Source organism: Crocuta crocuta, unplaced genomic scaffold (assembly GCF_008692635.1).
Source record: "Crocuta crocuta isolate KB4526 unplaced genomic scaffold, BGI_CrCroc_1.0 scaffold288, whole genome shotgun sequence".
Classification (NCBI taxonomy): Eukaryota; Metazoa; Chordata; class Mammalia; order Carnivora; family Hyaenidae; genus Crocuta; species Crocuta crocuta.
The window spans coordinates 1,833,552-1,857,661 of record NW_027532607.1 but is presented as its reverse complement, the minus strand read 5'-3'; the positions used below and the strand labels follow the sequence as shown (position 1 = coordinate 1,857,661).

Here is a 24,110-nt window from a genome sequence, read left to right as displayed (position 1 = left end):
ATAAATCTTTGCAGAACTACAAAGGACCTTGACAAATGTGAAATTGCGATTGGCTAGTAAGTCCCTCCTTATTTACAACCAGTCCCTTCCAGAGCCAACTCTGACTTACTTAATGTCAGTGCCGTGGGAAGCAGCAGCAGCATACCAATTTTTCTTTAGTCAGATTTAATTCTAGTTTCTGGCCTAAATGTGTGCAGACTGCCCCAAAGGGTTCCACGAGCCTGGCGCTTTAACACCACCACTTCATCTCTTATTCTTGACTCCCTTCTCGTTTCTCTCCTCCTTTCCTTCTAAACCCCAAACCACAGATTGATGAGAAGACACAATCAGGCAGAGTAACAAGGAGATAGTCCGAAAGAAAACAGATAAGAATCCCCAAATTCATGTGCTGTGGATCTGAAATAATGACTAAGGAAAGTCTGATGGAATTCATACCATTGCTGAGTTTAGGGCTTAACAACATAACCACCAAGTTCAGCGACAACTTTAAACAAGAACAAGGATGAGAAGGCAGTGGTCATATTTTCGCAGGCCATAAAATAATTATTTCATTGTATGTCCACATATACACATTCTCACACACACACGACCCAATACTTTTTTTTCATATTAAATGGCAGTGAGCCATGAAAGACTTCAGAGAATAAGAAGTGGAGTCTGTCTCAAAGAAAAAAAGAAAAGATTTCTCTCCTCAAGTGACAGTAAATTGGATAAATGCTATTTTTAGATGAAATATATCTAACTAATGTCCAGATGTGAGTCTACCACATGAAGCGAAAAACAAATCTATCTAAAGCACTGAGCTGTACTTGAAAACATTTTTTAAAAAATTTCTGGGAATAATGATTTACAATGGAAAGACTCAAGGCACATGGTACTGACCATCAGCCTCTACAGCAGTTCACTTGGAAACAATGTCTGCACACATGGCTTCAACATGTAGATGATCCCAAGGTTTACATTCCTGATTTAATTGTTACTAACTCTCTGGGCTTGCAACTTGTCGGCAGTGTATTTCCACATGAGCATAAAAGAACCAGGCATATCAGGATTTCTGCGCTAAGCCAGTGGGGTTCTTTAATGGCCATCACCTTGAGAGGTCATGAGCTTGTTCCAGTGCTGAAGCTTCTGCTCCAGACATTCTTGGAAGTCCTACTCATTCACTCAACGTTATTTATAAAGCACCTACGATTTTCCAAGCTGAGCATAAAGCAATGAGCAGAGCACACACAGCCCCTACCCTCATGCCTACAGTCTAGTGGAATTTCTTTCAGAGCCCAGGTTACAAACTGCAAAAGAAAATCAATCTGATTACTTTGGTGACACAAATAACGGTGTTGTGTCTGATCAGTCTTCATTACTGTGCATGACCCTGAATAATGTCTGGCCGTTTGAAAAGAGTCAATCCCTGAAGTAGAGTTGCTGAAGATATTCAAAGTAATGTGATACAGGCTTTATGGGAAGAGCTGTACAAATAAATTATTGGGTAGTGCCATCATCGCTGGAATAAAGGCTTGGCCTCTCCAAGTCCCTCTGTAGTTTATGCTCCTACATCAACCTGGGCACAGCAGCAAGATGGCAGGAAAGACACAGGGGAGAGGACATGGCATGAAACTAGGTGGGGTGAGTCCAGGCAGCTGATAAAATCCCTGGATAGAGGAAGGAGTGGATCATGAGGGAGAAAAGCACTAAATAAGGCCAACTTCAGAGAGTTGAACCCCAATGGTTGGAGAGGCTTGGCTAACTATGGAAGAGAATCCATCTAAAACTCGATGTGATATCCAGGTCAGTAGCCTGGACACCAAAGCCCAAGAGAGTAGAAATTTCCACGATGCCCAAGACAACCTGGCCACTAGGAGGTAGACAGATGATGCGGCCTCACCTAGGGCTGGACAAGGAAGTGGCTGGGCAACATGGCTTTACGGTGCCCTGGAAGCGTCTGGCACTTCTACTGCAGGAGCAGCCACGACGACTTTAAACCCTTCAAGACCACCTGGTTGGCCCCTCCTTTGTCCCAAGATGATGGATGAAGGAGCATAAAGATAATGGTGTGCTCCTTATAGTCAGTCAATAAAGAGTTAAGGTGGAACAGGGACATGATTTTCTAATGGTCTTTTAAATATCCTGTACCCATCAGAAGACACACGTGTACAAAAGGATCCTTTGTTCATAACTGACAAATCATATGCACAGTTTTGTGGTGTTGGTTTTTCCCTTCCCTGGCATTCAAGGTGGATTTGCATGTAGCTCTCCTACTTTATCTGGCTCACAAATAGCCCAGCTGCAACCTGGAGCTGCCCAAACTGAGGAAAAAATCAGGCACAAAGCCTCCATTTTGCTCACATTATACTCTACAACTCAACCAACAAGGAGAGCCAGAGTTTGCCTCCTTTCCCTCCTCAAGGCCACCCATTTGGATAAGCTTTTAAGCCTCGTAGGTCAGAAATATACTTATCTTGCACTCCTTGGCACCTCGGGCAATGAAGCTCCCCTGTAGGGATTATCATGTAGTTGTCCTCTTGATCTCCATCTCAACACCCTGCTTGAAAATGTAACTCACACCTATGGGATGGCCTAGAGGGTGAGACCAGGCTTCCCCACTTTGGTACACACTCAGCTGTTCTTTGTATTTTAAATCCATTTGCTAAACTGGTCTCCATGCAAGATTTTGTTTGATAAAGCGAAAAGACTGGAGGAGGTTCTATTATACATTTATTTTCAAAAAGGAAGTGAGGGTACTTGAAATCATTTTTCTAGATCAAGGGTCAGCAGTCATTTTAACCATACGTGGGATGTAGAGGGCTAGATGATGGGATATGCAAATTCCTTCCACGGCCTGTTAAGACCAAGGAATAGTCAAGAAAGAAAAAGCCAAAAGGGAAATAGGTAAAAGGAAAAATAGGGAAGTCAGAGAAAAAAAGAAACCAACTGCTTCCATAGTAGTTTTAGGGGGCAGACTTGCTCCCCAGCAACGCACATATATACACATTCGCCTGATACTTTGCGAATCATCTGTAGGTCTCTGTGATTGTGAAGTCCGCCAGCTAGGGACCCAGGTTGAAAACCTCCCCAGAAAGGCATCATCAGACCATTAGTTATAAAATCTGGATTCTTGGGGCGCCTGGGTGGCTTAGTCGGTTAAGCGTCCGACTTTCACTTAGGTCATGATCTCGCGGTTCGTGGGTTCGAGCCCCGCATCGGGCTCTGTGCTGACTGCCAGCTGAGAGCCTGGAGCCTGTTTCAGTCTGTGACTCCCTTTCTCTCTGACCCTCCCCTGCTCACGCTGTCTCTCTCTCTCTCTCTCTCTCCTAGAAATAAATAAAACATAAAAAAAAAAATTTTTTTTTTTAAATAAAATCTGGATTCTTAACTTTTCCTTAATGCTACTCTGATCTTTTTTTTTTCTATAAGTTTTTTTTTAATGTTTTCTTTCTTTCTAAGAGAGAGAGAGAGGCAGTGTGAGCAGGGGAGGGTCAGAGAGAGAGAGAGACACAGAATCTGAAGCAGGCTCCAGGCTTTGAGCTGGCTGTCAGCACAGAGCCCAACGTGGGCCCAATGTGGGGCTCGAACCCACCCACAAACCGTGAGATCATGCCCTGAGCTGAAGTCAGACGCTTAACCGACTGAGCCACCCAGGCGCCCCTCTGATCTTTTATTTTATCTAATTCTCATGTAGATGTGACTATGAATCACACCTAACGCTTTGAGCATGGACTTTTGAGTATTTCACTCAGGATTCTTATCTGATTTAAAAGCTTTTATCAGAGACTCACCAGACCATATCTTTAGATCTCTAATTGGAAGAAATATTTTAATTGTCAGTTTCAGGTAAAGTCTACCACTTGCCAAATGTGTTCAACAGTTGTCACGTTAATAGCTCCCTTTGGAACCACAAACAGTTCAAGTTGGTATGGAAACATCCAAAATTATTTGGTTATTTAACAGTAATGGCCTCCTGGTGTCATCCTTAAGCCTCTCATACTCCCTTAGGTCTTCATTGTTATTGATACTAAAACTTTTAATGAGCTTTTTATTTAGAACCTTAAGACCAAGTAACCTACCAAGTCCATACTCTGTCATGCTTGATCATTACCCAAAATTTTCAGCACCTTTCTCATCACCTATCCTCTCTTGCACTAAATGAAGTAGAGTTTAACTCCTGCACAGACTTCCTTCTGAGTTCCAGCCTCATACACCCAGGGGCTTGCTCAATCACCACTTAGATATCCCAAAGGCACCTTAAATTCAACATGTCAGAACTGGACTCTTCTTTCCTCCACATTTACTCCTTTGTCTACCTTCACTATCACCATACACACAATGCTTAAGAGAAAGATAACTGGACTCCTTCCTTCTTCTGGACTCTCAGGCCAATAGATGTTAAGGTCTTCATTCCGCCTCCTTCATTAAGTGCTTTAGTTGAGGCCTTCTTCCTCTTCCTTCTGGGTTACTACAATAATCAAACTGGCCTTTCCTAAGTCCATTTTTGGCCCTTCTCCCTTGAAAAGTTGCCAATGAACTTTTCAAATTACAAATCTGATTTTGTAACCATTTCTACCTAAAATTATTCAATAGATGCCCCTTGCATTCAGAATGCAAATCAAACTCCTTAGCCTGGAATTCAGTGGCCCCCATTCCTCCAGGCCGGCACCCAGTAAACCCCCTGCTATTCCTCTGAACGATGGCCTTCCCCTCCTGGCTACCCTTTTTCCTTTGCTCAATGCCTACTCATTCTTCAAAAATACACGGACTGTTGATGCTGGCACTGTTTGGGTGCTGTACACATATATTCTAATTTCTAATCCTCCCACCAACCCTATGGGACTTGAAGAATTTGCTGAAGATCATGCAGCTGATGGGTAAATTTCAATCCAGGCCTGCTTGGTTCCAGTGCCTACATTCTTTTCATGAAGCTAAGATGCCTCCCTTTAAAACTACACTCAGATGTCTTCTCTGGGGGCCTCCCCTGACCCATCATGTTGCTTGCCCTTACACCACCCTGGCCAGCCCTTCCTCTACTGGCCTCAGGTAACGTGCAGTGCAGGTGCTCATTAGTCTCTGTCCTGTGCTGTGAGCTTCTAGGAGGCAGATGCTGGACCTTTTAATTATTAAACAAAAACAAAAACAAACCAAACTGTTCACCGATATTAAAATTCAAATAATGCATAAAAGTATGAGTGGCTCCACCCCAGATCCTTAGAAGTAATCAATGTTAACCCACTTCTTGTGTCACCATCCATTTAATCAACTGAGCCACCCAGGCGCCCCTTTTGTGTCACCATACAGACTTTTAGGACTATGGAAATATACATATGTGCACTCTTCCCTCAACATATGGGCTCATATTATATATACTTTCCTGCAATTTGTTTTTTCTCTTGACTACATCTTAGCCATTTTTCTACATCACTACATGTAGATATCCATCTCTCCTTTTTTTGTAGAAATAAATCCATGATACTATTTTCACAGCTTATATAAATGAATAAAACTTACCATTTAAAGGTTAGAAAGACAATCTAGGGGCAGTGGTGGGGGGGAAGGCCTAGCTGTGTGCTGATTATAAGAGAAACACCGAAGACATGACGCAGAGAGATTAAAATTCAAGAAATGCATTGAATAAAATAGGAATAGGAGTCTGTGTGTAAATAAGTAAATGGAAGACAACGGACATTTCTGCCTTACAGAATAAAGCCAACTGATAAACACAGAAGGAATGATGCAAGTAGAAAATTACCATTTGGCAACCAACATCACAATAGTAGATCCATGTAAAAATCATTAGTTTTTTACTAAAACTAAAGGGTAAAAATTTGAATTGCGTATTTACAATTGTCTCAAAATCTATTTCCCCAAAAGAGAATGATCTTCTAAGTTACAAAGGGAAAATCGACTTTCCAATGAAAATACTAGACAGGCACACTTTAACCAAGTGAGCTAAATTAACACAATTAATGGGACCTATTGACATTATCTGAGGAGATGGACTAAGGAGGACACAGTATTACTTCTGGAGGATTCCTGTCAAAACACATAACCTGAAGGGCGCCTGGGTGGCTCAGTTAGTTAAGCATCCAACTCTTGATTTCAGCTCAGATCATGATCTCGTGGTTTATCGCATCGAGCCTTGCATCAGGCTCTATGCTGGGCATGAAGCCTGCTTGGGATTCTCTCTCTCCTTCTCTCTCAGCCCCTCCTCTGCCTGTGCTCTTTCTCTCTCTCAAATTAAATAAACATTTTTAAAAATGCATAACCTGAATATAATCATGAGGAAACATCTGGCAAACCCAAACCAAGACATACACTTGCAAAACAACTGGCCAGACCATTCAAACATGTCAAGTTCATAAAAGACAAGCATTAAGGAGGCATTTCTGATTAAAGGTAACTAAATAGATGTGACAACAGAACACAATTTGGGATTTTCTTTTGCTATAAAGGACATTACCGGAACAAATGCCAATGACCTTTGCAAATTACAAATCTGATTTAAAACCAAAATCTCCTTAAAATTCTTCAAAAGACACCTTTTGCCATCAAAATACAAACCAAACTCCTCAGCTTGGAATTCAATGCTCCTCATAAGCTATCTCATTTCTAAATATTTCTGTATGTATTTCTAAACCATGACCATTTTGTTATTGTTATCATAGCCATAATTTCATACCAGACTAGATATGGAAGCTATAGGAAAGCTATAGGACCCGCCAGGCTGCACTTGCTGCAGATGAGCTGTATTCTGGATCTCTGAAGGTGGTGCCCAAGTGCTGCTATCTTTAACCCTCCATCAAATGATTAAAATGTGCAATTGGCTCTTTCCAACCTCTTCATTCTTTTCTCCCATCCTCTGCCCTTGAGTTCTGTGTGACCACAAACTATAGTTCTGGGGATCCACAGTCTTGACCTGCTGCCCCTGGAGGTTTGGTCCTGTTCAGCTCTCCCCCCTTGGCCAGCACCTGGTCCCTCCGGACTCCCGGAGTGCCCTGGCATTGCCACACAGGATGGGCGCTTTCCACGGATGCAGATTTATCATATTCAATAGACATATCTCCTTGAGGTTGACTGACAAGCAGTGTGGACTGCACTAAACCAGAGGCTTTAAAGTCTGGGAGAAAGGGGTGAGATGTCACTGGGTTGGAAATTAGAGAAAGGCATCCCAGAGAGAGTGGCCTTTGGATTGTCAAAGCAGGATTGGATGCGGGGCACCTGAGTGGCTCAGTTGGTTGAGTGTCTGACTCTTGGTTTCGGCTCAGGCTGTGATCTCACGGTTTGGGAGTTTGAGCCCCATGTCTGGCTCTGGACTGGCAGTGCAGAGCCTGCTTGGGATTCCCTCTCTCTCCCTCCCTCTGCCCCTCCCCTGCCTGTGCTGTCTCTGTCTCTCCCAAAATAAATAAATAAGCTTTAAAATAATTTTTTTAAAGGCAGGATGGGATGGGTGGAGACCTATAATTGGGTTTGTAACTCCCTAATTTGAGTTTTATTCAGGTGTTTTATTCTCTTCTCCACCTCTTACCTACTTTAACTGTGAACTTCTGTATCCTAAGGGTGCTTTAGAACATGGTCTTCAGAGTCTGAAAACACTGGACTTTGCACATGTGTGGCCTGGAGCAAGTCAATGGACCTCACTGACCTCAGGCTCCTCACCAGGGAACTAGGAATAATGGCACTTCATAGGGTTGCAGTAAGCATTGAATGGAATGTTCTAGATAAAGTCAACAGGGAACTACTGACAGTGAGCCGTTGAACAGTCATTCTGAGGTGGGCTTGGAATAGGGACAAAGCTGGAGGACCCTTTAAGATATCGGCCATATCCCAAGCAGGAAAAACATTACCTAACTCTTTTTAATTAAATGTTTATCTTGGCATCTTTGTAGATTCACATGAGTTATAAGAAGTAATACAGAAAAATTTCACTTACCCTTATCCAGTTTCCCCCACTGGTAACTTCCTATAAAACCGTGGCAGAGTATTACAACCAAGATATGGATGGGCATTGATGCAGTAAAAATGCAGAACATTTCCTTTACCACAAGGATCCTCCATGTTAGCCATTTTATTACTATATCTGCTTCTCTTACTGCCCCCTCCCCTCCTTAACCCCTGGAAACCACTAATCCATTTCTGTGATTTTGTCATTGCAAGAATGTCATATAAATGGAAGCATATATATATAACCTCTGGGGATTGGCCCTATTCCCTCCACATAACCTTCTGAAGGGTCATGCAGAGGTCATGTGTATCAGTAGTTCATTTCTTTATATTGTTCAATAGTATTTTGGCTGTACCACACTTTATTTAACCATTCACCTGTTTAGAGACATTTGGGTGGTTTCCAATTTTGGGCTGTAAAGCTGTAATTAACATTTGTGTACGGGATTTTGTACACAAACGAGTTGGACATATATGTTCATTTCTCTGAAATAAATGTTCAAGAGTATACTAGTGGAGTCATCTGGCCATTACATAACACATGTTACATGATAGCACTGATTTTTTTTTTTTTTTTAGTGTTTTATTTCTAGGAGAGAGAGAGACAGCGTGAGCAGGGGAGGGTCAGAGAGAGAGGGAGTCACAGACGGAAACAGGCTCCAGGCTCTGAGCCGGCAGTCAGCACAGAGCCCGACGCAGGGCTCAAACCCACGAACCCTGAGATCATGACCTAAGCGAAAGTCAGACGCTTAACCGACTAAGCCACCCAGGCGCCCCGATAGCACTGATGTTTAAAAGAAACTGCCAAACTGTTTCGCAGAGAGGGTGCACCATTTTACCACACCAGCAATATACAAGTGATCCAAGTTTCTCTGTATCCTTGCCGGATATTGACACTATTTGGACAGGGAAATAGTATCTCATGGTTTTGACTTGGATTTCCCTAAAGACTAATGATGTTGAACACCCTTCCATGTATTATTTGCCCTCCTTAAGATCTTCTTCATGTCTTTTGGCCATCTTCTACTTGGATTTTTGCTTATTTTACTGTTGAGTTTTAAGAATTCTTTATATATTCTATATACTAGTTCTTTGTCAGATACTTGGCTTACAAATATTTTCTCTGTATAAATGTGTCCACAACTGTTTTTAATCCTCTTAACAGAGTCTTTTGCATAGCAAAATTTGATGAAGTCTAATTTATCAATCTTTCCAGGGCGCCTGGGTGGCTCAGTCAGTTTAGTGTCTGACTTCGGCTGAGGTCATGATCTCACAGTTTAGGAGTGCAAGCTCCAGGTTGGCCTTTGCACTGATAGTGCAGAACCTGCTTCAGATTCTGTTTCCCTCTCTCTGCCCCTCTCCTGCTCATGCTCTTTCTCTCTCTCAAAAATAAACAGTAAAAAATTTCTAATAAATTACCAATTTTTCCCTTTATGAATCCTGCTTTTCATGTCATCCAGAGACTCTGCCTAGTCATAGGTCTCAGAGATTCTATTTTTTCTAAAAATCTTATCATTTTACATGTCATATAGAAGTTTGTGACTCTGAGTTAATTTTTGTATACAATGTGAGATTTAGGTCAAGGGTCTTTGGTTTTTGTTTTTTCCCCACCAATGGATTTCCAGTTACTCCGGCACCATTTCTTAAAAAGATTTTCCTCCAAAGAATTGCTTTGACATCTTTGTAAAAAATCACTTGGGTCTATTTGTGTGGGTCCATTTCTAGATTATTTTTTCTATTCCATTAATATATATTTAATGTGTATTTTTGCCAGTACTGGGCAATCTTAATTACTATATAGCTTTTAGTGAGTCTTAAAATGTGGTAGAATGATTACTCCCAATTTACTCTTTTTCAAAATTGTTTCAGCTTTTGATTTTCCATATAAGTGTTAGAACAGCCTTATTGAAAAATCTTGCTGAGATTTTAATAGGAATTACATTAAACCTTTATAATCATCTGGGGGAAAACAGACATCTTTACTATGCTGTGACTTCAATTCCACAAACATGGAATATCTCTCCATTTATTTAGCTCTTCTTTGATATCTTTCATTATGTTGTAAAGTTTACAACATATAAGTCCTGTACTTGTTTTATTAGATTTATACTGAGGTGCTTGGTTGAGCATTAATAGTATCTATCGTATTTTTAAGTTTGGTCTCTATGTGTTCATTGCTAGTATATAGATATAAGAGCCACATACAAAAATCAGTTCTATCACACACCCTGTTGAATTCATTTATTAGTCTCACATGGCTTTTTGGGTTATTTTTTTCCTTTTGCAAAATATTTTGAGATTTTCTATGTGGACAATCTGTCATCTGCAGATAGGAATTTTTATTCCTTCCCAATTTATAGGCCTTTTCTTTCCTATTGCACTGACTAGACCTTCCAGCACTGTGTTTATTAAGAATGGTGAGAGTGGGCATCCTTGCCTTGTTCCCAGCTTAGGGGAAGCATCAGTCATTACCCAGAATATTACCTGTTGTAGATTTTCTGTGGATGCCTGAAAGGCACAAGATAGACATCCCCATTCCTAAAGGGAGAAATAGGAAAGAAGGAAGAGGCTATGGATCTCAAGCAAATCTCAAACCTGCCAAGGCAAATTCTACTAGATCTGAAGGCTTGAGAATAATCCTCTTTGGTTGGATGCTCTGCCTTCTGGACTCACTGGGACAGGAGTCCCACCTCTCAGGCTCCACCAGGCAGGAATCATGTCCCCAAGGACTCAGGGACCCTCCCCTCCAGGCTTCAGTCAGGCCACGAAGCCTGCTGAAACCCAGATGGTAGCCATCATCTCATTTGCCTTCAGGGTTCTTCTTCCTTTTTTTTGAATAGCACCTGTTTGGAACTGAATAGCTCTATGGTCCAGTCCTATAGGAACTAAGCAATCTGACAGCCTTCCTTCGTTTCACCTCAATTTTAAATGTCCTGTTTCATTCAAATTGGCAGTGTCTTTACTGATATAATCCCATCTCTTTTCCTGCCTTCTGTTGAAATGGCAGATTAATTTCATGAATCACACCCATGATCTCTTTGTCAAATAGTTGTTCAGCCACATTCTTAGTGTTCTCTTTGGGAAAGCTTTCCGTTTTTTACAATATGGATAGGCTGATAATTTTCCAAATCTTCAAGTGTGGTTCCTTTTTGCTTAATAATTCCTTCTTCAGTTCATTTTTCCTCTTTCACGTTTTACTGTAAGTATTCAAGAACCAAGTTTCTTCTTTGACACTTTTCATACAGAATGCCCTCAGCTAAATGTCCAATTCTATATTCACAAGTTCTACCTTGCACAAAACAGAAGGACCTAGTTCAGCCAAGTTGTTTGCTATGTTATAACAAGGATCATCTTTCCTTCAGTGTCCAGATACCAGTCCCTCATTTCTGAGATCTCACCAGAATCGCTTAACATCTGTATTTCTAGCATGCACCTCAAAACTCTTCCACTTTTACTCTTTACCCAGTTCCAAAGTCACTTCTACAAGTGTAAGCATTTATTACAATAGCACCCCACTTCTCAGTACCAAAATCTGTCTTGGTCTCCTTGGGCTAATGTAACAAAATACACAGCATAGATTAGGTAACTTAACCAAAGTTTTTCTCACCATTCTTGAGACTGAAAGTACAAGGTCAATGTGCAACAGGGTCAATGCCTGAGTAAGAACAGTTTCTTGGGTTGCCAATGGCAACCTCTTGCTTTGTCCTCACAAGGCAGAGAGAGAGACAGAGAGAGAAAGAAAGCACAATCTCTCACTTTCTCTTCTTCTAAGCCACTAATCCTATCATGAGAGCCTCACTTTCATGACCTCATCTAACCCAAATTACCTCCCAAAGGCCTGATTTCCAAATAGTATCACGTTGATGGTTAGGGTTTCAATATATGAATTTGGGGGGCACCCAATTCAGTCCATAGCATTATCTAGGAGTTTTTGGTCTTGCTAGGCAGGCCCCTTTCCCAGTCCTTTGGCTAGAGGCAGCAGGTTTTTGTTAGGGTTTTCTCGTTTACTTCTGTTGACATTTCTAGGTTGCTAGCTTCTTCAGCTCCAAGTCTGGGATGGAGGAGGCAAAAAGAAAACTCAGGGGACTTGCTGCCCTATTGTTCCTTGGGTCCTGAAATCCCTAGCCATTCTCTACCTTTCAGAGTCTAATGTTTTAAGTCACAATCTGGCATTTTCACTTTAAGCACCTTTGCTACAAGCATTTTTGCCATGTAACTAATTGACTGTGAGGAAATGTCACGAAGAAGAAAAAATAAAAGGTCGACAGTTTTGGTTTATTTGGCAGTTTAGTTTCATCGACTGGTTGAGTTTGGTTTCGTTTCCCCCCATTGATGCAGTACTCTCATTTTTATATTATATAAATCTTAGCCCGTATAATGATCAATACAGTGGTACAGAGTTTTGAACCCACATTTCCCATAGAACTTCAGAATGTCTGTCAACAGATATGTGACAATACGCCAAGAACAATCACCTAGAAGGCTTTTATAATGCAATATAAAGCTCAGTTAGAAATGTGTATCTGGGGGGTGGCTTGGGTGGCTCAGTCGGTTAAGCATCCAACTTCTGCTCAGCTCGTGATCTCACAGTTCATGGGTTAGACTCCCCACATCAGGCTCTGTGCTGACAGCTCAGAGCCTAGAGCTTGCTTTGGATTCAGTCTCTCTCTCTCTCTACCCGCCCCCCCACTCATGCTCTGTCTCAGTCTCTCAGAAATAAATATTAAAAAATTTAAATGTTAAAAAAAAGAAATGTGCATTCTCATATGTGGCCCAAAAAAAAAAAAAAATCCATGCTGAATGAGGACATAAATCAACAAGAAAGGGGGAAAACAGTTTAACACCTTAAATGAAAGACTTCAAAGACAGGTGCTTAGGTACAATCCACAAAATTAAATCAGTTATTTGCCTAGTATCACCACGGATCTACATACCCTTTAAATGTATTCAACTATTCTGTATTTCACAGCAAAGTCTTTTTAATCTCGCTCTTCATTTTTCAGGTTTTGTGATGTCCTTTTTAATGGGCATATCTCTTATTTTTCATAATTTTATCTCTTATGGCAAAATTGCCTTACAGCAAATTAGTTAAGCAGTGAAAATACCTAGAACCATTTCATATATAAGGTCTAGGGTTTTTAGCTGTATGTAGTGGAAAGAATACAGAAAAGTGGATCAACTCTACCATCCTGCTACTTATTTTGTAAGGACTCTATAGGAGGGCTGTGCCATAAATGACTGATGAACATTTAGGTTGCTAATAAATATAATTTTTTTTCCTACTAAAAGCAACACTGCAATAAACAAGGGAGTCGATTGTTTGGGTATTTGCTTGTTTTTCATTTCTGTATCACCCTCACCAGGGCTCAGTAATGCCAAGCTCATAAATGTTTATTGAATGAATAAATGCATCATGAGTAATGTGCTACTTCCTTCTTTACCTTTGGGGCTTCATTGCCCCCAAAGACTCTTACCACATCAAGAACGGACTTAAAACATCAACAGTTAGAATTGATATTGACTAAAAATTAACTTATTAACTGATAAGGCTTGAGATATGCCTTCTCCATCAATATTTGCACTTTATGGTGGAAAGAACTTAGCTTTCCAGGTATGGGTGCAAATAAGGATTAGAAGAAATTTATCAAAATCCCAAGGTTAACTCAGATGATGTGTTTGAAAATTTCTTAGTGTCCTAAATTTTCTGCAAAGATCACAGGTTATATCTGAAAAGAACAAAACAAAAATCATTCTAACGGTAGATAGAAGAGTTTTTAAAACTCAGGGACCTAAAGCTGTGGCCATTGGTGGAGGATCTAGAGTCTCCATTAAAAAACCTCATGCTTGGGGTCACCTGGGTGGCTCAGTTGCTTAAGCATCTGACTCTTGATATTGACTCAGGTCACAATCTCATAGTTTGCAAGATCAAGCCTTGTATTGGACTCTGCACAGACAGCGCAGAGCCAGTTTGGGATCCTCCCTCCCTCTCCACTCTCTCTCTCTCACTCTCTCTCTCTCTCTCTCTCACACACACACACACACACACACACATACACACACACACTCATACACTGTGCTCCTTGCTCACATGCTCTCAGCCTCTCTCTCAAAATAAATAAGTAAACACTGGGGCTCCTGGGTGGCTCAGTTGGTTAAGCATCCAACTTCGGCCTAGGTCATGATCTCACGGTTTGTGAGGTTCAAGCCCTGCGTCAGGGTGTGTGCTGACAGCCCAGAGCCTGGAGCCTGTTTCAGATTCTGTCTCTCTGTCTCTGTCTCTCTCTCGCTCTCGCTCGCTCTCTCTGCCCCTCACCCACTCATGCTCTCTCTCAAAAATAAAGAAACTCTAAAAATTTTTTAAAATAAGTAAATGTTTAAAAAAAGAATTTTTTTTAAAACACCATGCTGCCTGTCAATTAACTGGCAATCCTGGCCCTGCATTAATTTGGAAATAGAAGTGAAAGCATAAGTGGGATGTGTCACTTCATAAAAACATTGCAGTGTCCAAAAGTGAAAGGCATGTGGGTAAAACGCACAGAAGTTCCACATAGCTGTGTTCAGCATTGGTCAGATGTGGGAGCTATACGGGTGGCAGACCAGTGATAACAAAAGCTGCCATTTACTGAGTCCATGCTTCACATAAGGTACTGTTCTGTATGCTTTACATGGAGTATGGTCCTCATAACACTGCTCCCATCTTACAGATGGGAAGACAGAGGCGGAAGTGCCTTATGCAATTGCCCTCAGTCACACAGTACCAAGAAAAGAGCCAGGACTTAATGTATAGGGAATGTGGCTCCAGAACTCAAACTTTTCATTTCAAGGGTGTCAAGGCGGCCTCCTCTGCCCTAAAAATCTTCCAGCTGTTTCTTGGTATGTCATCCTTGCCAAAAGCAGCATTAAGGTGTTTCTGGATGAAGAGAAGATACAACTCATCTTGCCCGTGGGAATTCTGTGTGGGCAAGTACATCACTGTGACATTTCCCTGGTGGGTGGCTACTGGTTTTTCACTCCTGCTACTTCTGGGATGCACTCCATGGTTTGGTCTCATCTTGAATTTTTTTTTAAGTTGTTATTTTTAAGTGATCTCTATACCCAACATGGGGCTTGAACTCACAACACCACGATCACAAGTTGCATGCTCTACTGACTGAGCCAGCCAGGCACCCTACTGAACTTTTGACCAGTACTAGACCTTTGCCTTTAGAACGGGTCCTGGCCACTTCATCAGTTGTACATCACACCTGCTATGGTCCTATCGTTAGGTTCTGTTCTAGTGGTTTCTCATGTTCATTTACATCTGTAGTACCTCTGCTAAGGACAGACCATGCTAGAGATTTCTTGCTCTGGTTTTGGTCCCTGTGAAAACTTAGTTTTCCTAGAGAGGTACACTAACACTTACTAGTATTTTCTCCAGCAAACTTCCAAGAAGGCATAATTACCTGGGCCACAAAATAAGATTATGAAACCATTAAAAATGGAGGGGATGGCTTTTGGTGATGATGTTGATTATTTGAGTGATATCCATGAAGTTTCAGACCCTTCCTTCACATATTGTCATATATATAATCTTCACAGCCCTAGCCATAATATCCATTCCCTTCTACAGATGGAGAACAGAAGGCTCAGAGAAGTTAAATAAGATTACAGAGCCAAGATTCAAATCCAGGTCTGTCTGGTTTGCCAAGCTAGAGTTAGTTCCCCATTTCTATGCTGGTTGGACACTGTTGGAAGAATAAAAATGAAAAAGTTGGGGGCTCCATATATTGTCTCTATATACAAACATGCTATAAGCCCATCACTGGGCATTAGCTAGCAATTTTTTGGCTATTGGGAGACATTGGCTCACAAACTTTGTTATTTTCTCACACACACACACACACACACACACACACACACACACACAAACACACTTCTTGGAAAATATTCTGCCAAGAATCATTGGGGAAAAAATGCCTAAACAAAATTGGTTTTGACTCTGCCCAATGAGTTGGAACACTAACTTCAGTGCATGGTATTTCTTCTGTGCCTTCTAAATCCTTTTAGCAGAAAATGAAGCTAACATTTTGCTTTTGGAAAGCTCATGAGTTCCAGTTCTATTTGGTCTTTCTGAGGCTTGAACTAAATCGTAGAAGTTGTACTTGTTTGCTCAAAGGCAATGGTTCTCGAAATGTGGTCTGTGGGCCCTGGGGAACTCAGAGGCCTTTCTGGGGGTGTCCACAAAACTACCAAAATGTTATTTGCCTTTTCTCAGTGTTGAAATGTGCACCGATGTCCCACGACAACGCTGGGCAAAACCACTGGTGCCACGGCATAAATCAGCGCCATGGCGCCACCCTGTCCTAGCACGGAAGGCCCGTTGACTTCAGAGAATGGAGAGACAGGCACAGACTAGGAGAAAATATTTCCCTAACACATAGGTGACAAAGGACTAGTATGTAAAATATACAAATAACTTTAAAAACTCAGCAATAAGAAACCCAGTTCAAAAACAGGCAAAAGATCTCAATAGACACCTCACCAAAGAAGATACACAGATAGAAAATAAGCATGGGATGGGCTCAGTCAGTTAAGCATCTGACTCTTGATTTCAGCTCAGGTCATGACCTTATGAACCATGAGATCCAGCCTTGCACTGGGCTCTGCTCTGACAGCATGGAGCCTGCTTGGGATTCGGATTCTCATTCTCTCATGTGCAGGTGTGCACATACACATACTCTCTCAAAATAATAAACATTTTTTAAAAATAAGCATTGGAAAGATGCTCAACATCATATGTCATTAGGGAATTGCAGATTAAAACAATAATCAGGTACTACTATTAAAACGGCTAAAATCCAAGAAAAAAAATCCCCTTATAATACCAAATGCTGGCGAAGATGTACAACGATAAAAAAAAAAAGTTCTTAACTTGAGAGAGAGAGTGAGAGTAGGGGAGAGGGGCAGAGGAGGTGGCGGGGGGAGCCGGACGGAGGTGGGGGGAGCCAAGGAGCCAGAGAATCCCAAGCAGGCTCCACACCCAGCTCAGAGCTTGACACAGGGTTTGATCCCACAACCCTGGGATCATGACCTGAGGTAAAATCGGGAGTCAGCTGCTCAACGGCCTGAGCCACTCAGGCGCTCCAACAATAGGAACTCTTAAATCATTGCTAGTGGAATGTAAATGGTAAAGCCACTGTGGAAAATAGTCTGGCAGTTTCTCACAAAGATGAGCAGTCTTACTAGAGGACCCCACAATCACAAAGGAGTTGAAAACTTATGTCCACGTACAAAGTTACACACAAGTATTTATAGCAGCTTTATCCATAATTTCCCAAAGCTGAAAGCAACCTAGAGGTCTTCAAAAGTTGAATAGATTGCTATATACTCATCAATGGAATATTATTCAGCTATAAAAAGAAATGAACTATCAAGTCATGCAAAGACATAAAGGAACATTAAATGCGTATTGCTTAAAGAAACCAGCCTGGAATGTACTAGGTGGAAACACTACAGAGATAATGAAGAGATCATTGGTTACCAGAGGTTCAGGGGACGAGGAGGGGGGTGAAGAGGTAGAACACAATGATTTTTAGGGCAGTGAAACTGTTCTGTCTGATACTGTAATGGTGGACACATAACATGCATTTGTCAAAACCCACAGAACTATACGTCACAGAGAGTGAGCCCTACTTTAAACTGTGTGCTTTGGTTAATAATATAGCAATAGTGGCTCATCAACTGTAACACATGTTAGACTACACTAACGCAATACATTAATCATAGAGGAAGCTGGGTGCGGGGTTATTATGGGAACTCTTGCACTATCTGCTCCATTTTCTGTAAACCTAAAATGGCTCTAAAAAAACAAAGTCTGGGGGCACCTGGGTGGCTCAGTCAGTAAAACTTCCAACCTTGGCTCAGGTCATGATCTCACGGCTCGGGAGTTCAAGCCCCGTGTCAGGCCTGTGCTGACAGCTGTAAGCCTGGAGCCTTCTTTGGACTCTGGGTCTCCCTCTCTCTCTGCCCCTCCCCTGTTCACGCACACATGCTCGCGCGCGCTCTCTAAGAAATGAACATTAAAAATTAAACAAGCAAAAAACAAAGTCTGTTGAGGTGCCCAGCTGACTCAGTCAGTAGGATGTGTGACTTTTGGCCTCAAGGGTTATGGGTTCAAGCCTCATGTTGGGTGTAGAGTTTACTTAAATAAAATCTAAAAAATAAAGTCTATTAATTTAAAAAAGAAAAGGTTCTCTGATGGGATTACAGATTCCTCATCATAACTAACCTTTAAAAAACTACCACTTGTCAAATTTAGGTTTGCAATCCAAGAATAATACCCATAATTATTTGTAAAAGCTGTTAAAATGCACACTTTTCCAGCTACATAGCTGTGTGGGGCCAAATTTTCTTCATATACTTCAACTAAAGCAACAGATCACAACAGATTGAATGGAAAAATGGATAGGAGAACCCATTTTTCCCCTATCAAGTCACAATCTAAAACAATCCTTTTCTCACAAAAACTTATTTTTTTTAGAAAATCATTTTTTCCCTTTTGAAATGCTATTTATGTTAACACGTAATGGGTTTTTAACATTTTTAAGTAAATGATGAGTTTAAGGTCTCAGTTCTCATTTCTTATACAGGAAACATTGACCGATAAAATCCACACAAACAAAAGCTCTTTGAGGAGTAGTATAAAGGGGGGGCGGGGGTCCAAAAAAGAAAAAAAAAAAGAAAAAGAAAAAAAGTATTAAAGGGTCCTGAAACCAAAAAGTTTGAGAGAACCGCTGCGCTGGGCCTCTGTGGTTTGGTTCAACTTTAATTTGTAGGCTATTTTCTAGACCATTGAACAAGTGATATACTAATAGCAACCACATCTAATAGTTAACTACACAGAAGCTGCCAATATCCAGAAAGTGGCCATCAGGCTGTCCGGGTGCATGCAGAAAATATGTATGCTAAGCCTATCTTTTTTCAAGCGTGAATTTGGAATTTGTTCAATTTTCATTCTTCTGTTATCTTCCTTTAAAATGAAACATTTCAAAGAATATAATAAAACACGAAGGTAAATAAAAAAACAGTGCAAGTCACATTTATGGTGTGGGAACATAAGGCTTGCTATTACAGCTTTTAATGGCAGACAGTTTACAATAAACATTGGGCTTAGCCTGGTAGAAAATAGTCACAGACAGGAGGTAATTACTTGTCCATCTCCAAGCATCAGAAACTCTGGAGCCCCTCCAGTGGAATAATGCAGATCTGCCAACTGTCACTCATTTGAACTAACGCTTTTTTTTGCTGTTGTTTTAATTAAATTGGAAAAAAAAAAAAAGAACAGAAGATAAACCTCCCTCCGAAAGCACTAAAATTCTATGGATGGATAAATCCATGACCCATCCTTTTACACTGTCTTTATTAGCCTTGAGTAAATCACATTGCCTCCCATAAATAGAGTCACCGAGGGGAATGGAATGTATACTGTTAGCAAGGGCTCATTGCCAGCAAATCTGAATATTACAGTGAGGTTCTATAAACAGTAAGAGAAAAACAGCTAGATCCCCATATAGATAACAAGAATATAAATGGACCTTTTCATGAGCTTTGCATCATCACGTGTGAAATAATAAATACACCCAAACAGAGATAAAAAGAGGAAAAGCAAAATTATGCAACAATTCTGTCGTTAAGATATGTGGGCAGCGTGGCTCAAAATAGAAACCAAGCAGCTTTCCAAAGACGTGAAGTTTTTCGATAAAGAAAATATAATCACTCTAATTCTTGTTTAATCCTGTTTCCTTCAGTTTTTGTCAGAAACTGTAACCCACCTCTGGTTATTTGAGGACAGTGGAGCTGTTCACAGAAATATACCTGAAACAGATTCTTACAAGTACGTATTTTACTAAGGTTCTTACATTTAAAAAAGGGGACAGAATTCAAGGCTATATGTAGGGAGAAGAACCAAGATACACATGACATACATATTTTACGTTAATCTCTAACATGCTCCACAAATAGCTTACATTTATTTTTGCTGTCTGAATACTTTGGATCAAAGGGTAATTTCGCATCAACCCTTCAACTGTTAACTAAAAAGACTTCACCTGTGATTAACACTTTAGATTACTTGAAATCAAGGGCTCTCGTTATAAATGCTGTATACTTATCCAGGGTGTTTCTTTCTTGAAATAAAAAATGTGGTTATGAGTAATTTTTTATTTTTATTTGGATTATCATTTCGTTGACTAAGAGGTTGTTGTAATGCTACAATGGAAACTTCCACTTCGTTTTACGGTAAAGGAAAACATTTTCTTTCTACAGACGTGTGTGGAGGAACTAGTCTCCCCCACGGCAAATGCTAGTAACTGCCTGACTTGTTTTACGTTCCAAAAGAATTTAAAAACAAATGATACTAGATCTTAGGAACCGTAATGATCATTGCTTTCAATTGCATTGTGAAAATTTATGACATGTCACAGGTGCCAAACCCAAGGAATGATGTGGTCGGTGAGAAAATGAATAAAATTTAAAAGGGAACTGAGGTACTTACTTTTCTCTGATTCTGCCTTCTGGTACAGATGCTCATCAGTTTCACAGGGTCTAGGGCAAAAGTAAGCGTGATGATGTCAGATCAACATTCTGCAAACCAATACAACTCAGTATTGAGTATGAAGAAGTCTTAGACTTATGTAGAAGGTTGTACTCAGATGGCTTGCAAGTAGAAATAATAGAGCTTATGAAAGAGTGGGCTTTATGTGACCCTTGTCTTTCTAAAAACTGAATTCATTGTCAACATCACAAATCGGGATATTTCACCAAACACACACACACACACACACACACACAAAACGAAAGCAAACACAAACCTCCATCTCTGTCTTCTGGAATAATTGGGAAGTCTGGCAAGAGAGCTCCTGTGTCATTATCTCAAAGGATCAAGGGGCGAAGGCTGGGCAATGACGGCTCCCCTCCAAGTCTCCCCAGCCCTCCTTACTCACACACGTTGCGTGCTTGGTGCGTGAATATATTTACCTGGAAGGCTGTTGTCAACGAGCCGCTCTGGCTTCAGCTGTGAGTCAGTGAAAAGAAGACTGATCAAGCTCAGGTGTCCTCTCCTTTGGGACTCCTGCCTAGCCTTCCAATAAAACTCTATATTAAGTATAGAGGTGCAGAACCCAAGTGGACCCAAAACGGGAGGCATTTAGGGCCATCGTCCCAGATGAGAGTCGCTTCAAAGTTATCACTGAGCTGGAGATTTTCTGGGAAAGAAGGGTTCAGAGTCTTTTCTTGAAGGTTATGTCAAATCTAAGTTGAGCTGGGTAATGTATCTCAATTTAGAATGATAACTCTGAGGTCAAACAAGAAGAAGACCCACTATGGAGGTATTCTTGAAATGTCTTTCTGTACATGAGATAGGGTAGAGAATACCCGGATTCTGCCCCGCTTCCCGCCTCTAACCAGCTGTGGGACCTTAGGTGAGTCACTTAACCCAGCTTCTGTTTCTTCACCTGTAAAAGGAAGGGAATGTTTCTGCATTCAGAGCCCAGGCCGTAGATTAGAATCACCTGGGGGATTTTTAAAACTACCCATACCTAGGCCCCATCCCAGATCAACTGAATCTGATTCTTGGGCGGGGGGGCAAGAATCAGTATTTTCCTGATGTTCCTCTCTGTGATTCTGAGGCAAAGAGAGGGACAATTCAACATGATCTCCAAGGAGAGACAAGAGCCAACATGATCTCCAAGGTTCCTTCCCATTCTCCAATTTCGTGGTCTCATGGCTTGGTAAGCAGGTGCCAGGAAAACAGCTATTTGCCCTGGGAATATCTTGTTTATATCAGATTGCTAGCCAAGACTACTCTTTCACAGAAAGGAAAGAAGGAAGGGAAGGAAGGAACAAACAAATGAAGGAAGGAACGAAGGAAGAGAGAAAGAGAGGAGAGACAGAAAGGAAGAAAGAAAGGAAGAGAACGAGAGACAGAAAGGAGGAAAGAAAGGAAGAGAGAGAGGGAGAGAGAGAAAGAGAAAAAGAGAGAAAGGAAGGAAGAGAAGGAAAGAGAAAAAGAGAGGGAGAATGGGAGGAAGAAGGAAGAAAAAGAAAGTGTGGTCATAGCTTATCATTTTCATAAAACCACAAAACCCAAATTCAAACACCCACTCTCTTAAATTCACTCTCTATAACCATATTCAGGTATCACTTGTCCAAAGCACACTGATTCCTTCAATTTAAATATGTTTATGGGGCGCCTGGGTGGTTCAGTCAATTAAGCGTCTGATTTCGCTCAGGTCATGATCTCACGATTCGTGGGTTTGAGCCCCGCGTCAGTCTCTGTGCTGACAGCTCAGAGCCTGGAGCCTGTTTCAGATTGTGTCTCCCTCTCTCTCTGACCCTCCCCTGCTCTCTCTCTCTCTCAATCTCTCTATCAGAAATAAATAAAACATCATAAAAAATAAATAAATGTGTTTATCTGGAGAAGTATCCAAACTGTTGCTCTTTGAAAGATACCAAGATCTTCCCAGTATAATGAGGTAGCCACCAGCCACACATTGCCCAGAACACCCAAAATGTCACTAGTCCCTGTTGAGATACACCGGAAGTGAAAAATACACACCCAGCTTTGCATAGTTAGTACAAAAAGGAGTAAAGTGCCTCCTTAATAATTCTTTTATCAATCACATGTCGAAATGGTAATGTTTTCATAGAGTGGGTTCATAAGATATATTCTGAAAATTAATTTTGCCTTTCTTACTTTTCAAAATAGCTAGAAAACTTTCAATCAGGTGGCCCCCATTATATTTTTATTGGACAGTGCTAAGAGATGTCCACTTTCCGAAACTTTAATTGAAGTTGATAGTGTTTTTAAAAAGACAGCTCCGGAGCGCCTGGGTGGCTCAGTCAGTTAAGTGTCTGACTTCGGCTCAGGTCATGATCTCACGGTTTGTGGGTTCAAGCCCCACATCGGGCTCTGTGCTGACAGCTAGCTCGGAGCCTGGAGCCTGTTTCAGATTCTGTATCTCCCTCTCTCTCTGACCCTCCCCTGCTTTCTCTCTCTCTCTCAGAAATAAATAAAAAACATTAATAAAAATAAATAAATAAAAATAAAAAGACAGCTCCTCAGAATGAACTCAGTTGGGGTTTGAAAAATATTTACTTGTCTTTACTGCACAGGCTCCTACGAGGGGGCTATTCCTTTTTTCTTTTTTCTTTTTTTTTAGTTTATTCATTTTGAGAGAGAAAGACCATGCAGGTAGGAGAGGGGTAGAGAGAGAGAATCCCAAGCAGGCTCCCCACTGTCAGCACAGAGGCTGACGTGCAGCTCAAACTCATGAACCAGAAGATCAGGACCTGAGCCCAAACCAAGAGTCAGACACTTAACTGGCTGAGCCACCCATGCGCTTCTATGAGGGGACTATTCTTAATAGAACTTACTGGAACTACCCAGCCTCAGTGGACAGGGATACACAAATCAAAACTGTACTTTACACCAGTAGGCCACTTTTGTGCAGCCACATGTGGCCCGCGGGAAAATCCTGAATGAATACTACGGGGAGAATGGCGTGAAAGTTACTGGTCATTTCCCCCTTCCTTCCACCTAACGTTAGGAATGTGACTTCAAAACAGCTGCCTGCTCACGCACACCCTGCTCTGTGCATGAAGCACACACATAATCAAGAATGAACTAGAAGAATGAGTGCATTTAGAAGGGACAACATCTCAGTGTCCTACTCACCCACCTTTGGTTTTCATCACTTGTGTCTCAAATGCTTCACTGTGGTTGTGTCCGCAGTCTTAACAGGCTTTCCAGCCAGAAGGTCTCAGATTAGCAGCTGTCAGCCCCCCACCCCGCACCCGCCGCCTTATCGCGCAGCACAATATAGAGCCAGGAGGGGAAGCATGTAGGACTGGATGTTTGGAAACAGGGCCAGCTTTAAGTGCAGGAAGAGTAGGCAACTGTCCAGAATATGCGAATTCAGAAGTGCCAGGGACACTCCAGCCCACTAAGCAAACGCTTTTCTCCTGAGCTGGCTGAAGCCCTTTCTGCTTAAGGCTTTGAGGCCTCATAAATGCACATGCTCCCAGGCGCCCCCCCGGATTAGTCATTTATGGCTTAATGTGAATACCTTTCAAGATCAATTCAATTCAGGGAGCCCTGATCGACTGTGTGTGGCTGCCTAAGCAGATTCCTAGAAGACTGTGAG

General features: G+C 41.3%; 1 long non-coding RNA gene across 11 annotated transcripts in view; it reads right to left on the bottom strand.

Moving 5' to 3' along the window:
- The window catches only part of LOC144245050 (uncharacterized), a 38,200-nt gene that overhangs the window by 13,225 nt on the left and 865 nt on the right, over positions 1 to 24,110 (bottom strand). For 5 of the 11 annotated variants that reach the window (XR_013339148.1, XR_013339144.1, XR_013339151.1 and 2 more), the window contains exon 2: positions 20,462 to 20,511. This is a non-coding gene — a long non-coding RNA (uncharacterized LOC144245050). Of the gene's footprint in view, positions 1 to 7,918; positions 7,949 to 20,461; positions 20,512 to 20,943; positions 20,981 to 23,645; positions 24,105 to 24,110 lie in introns of those variants that run through there. The other 6 variants (XR_013339152.1, XR_013339145.1, XR_013339147.1 and 3 more) reach the window with 4 other exon arrangements.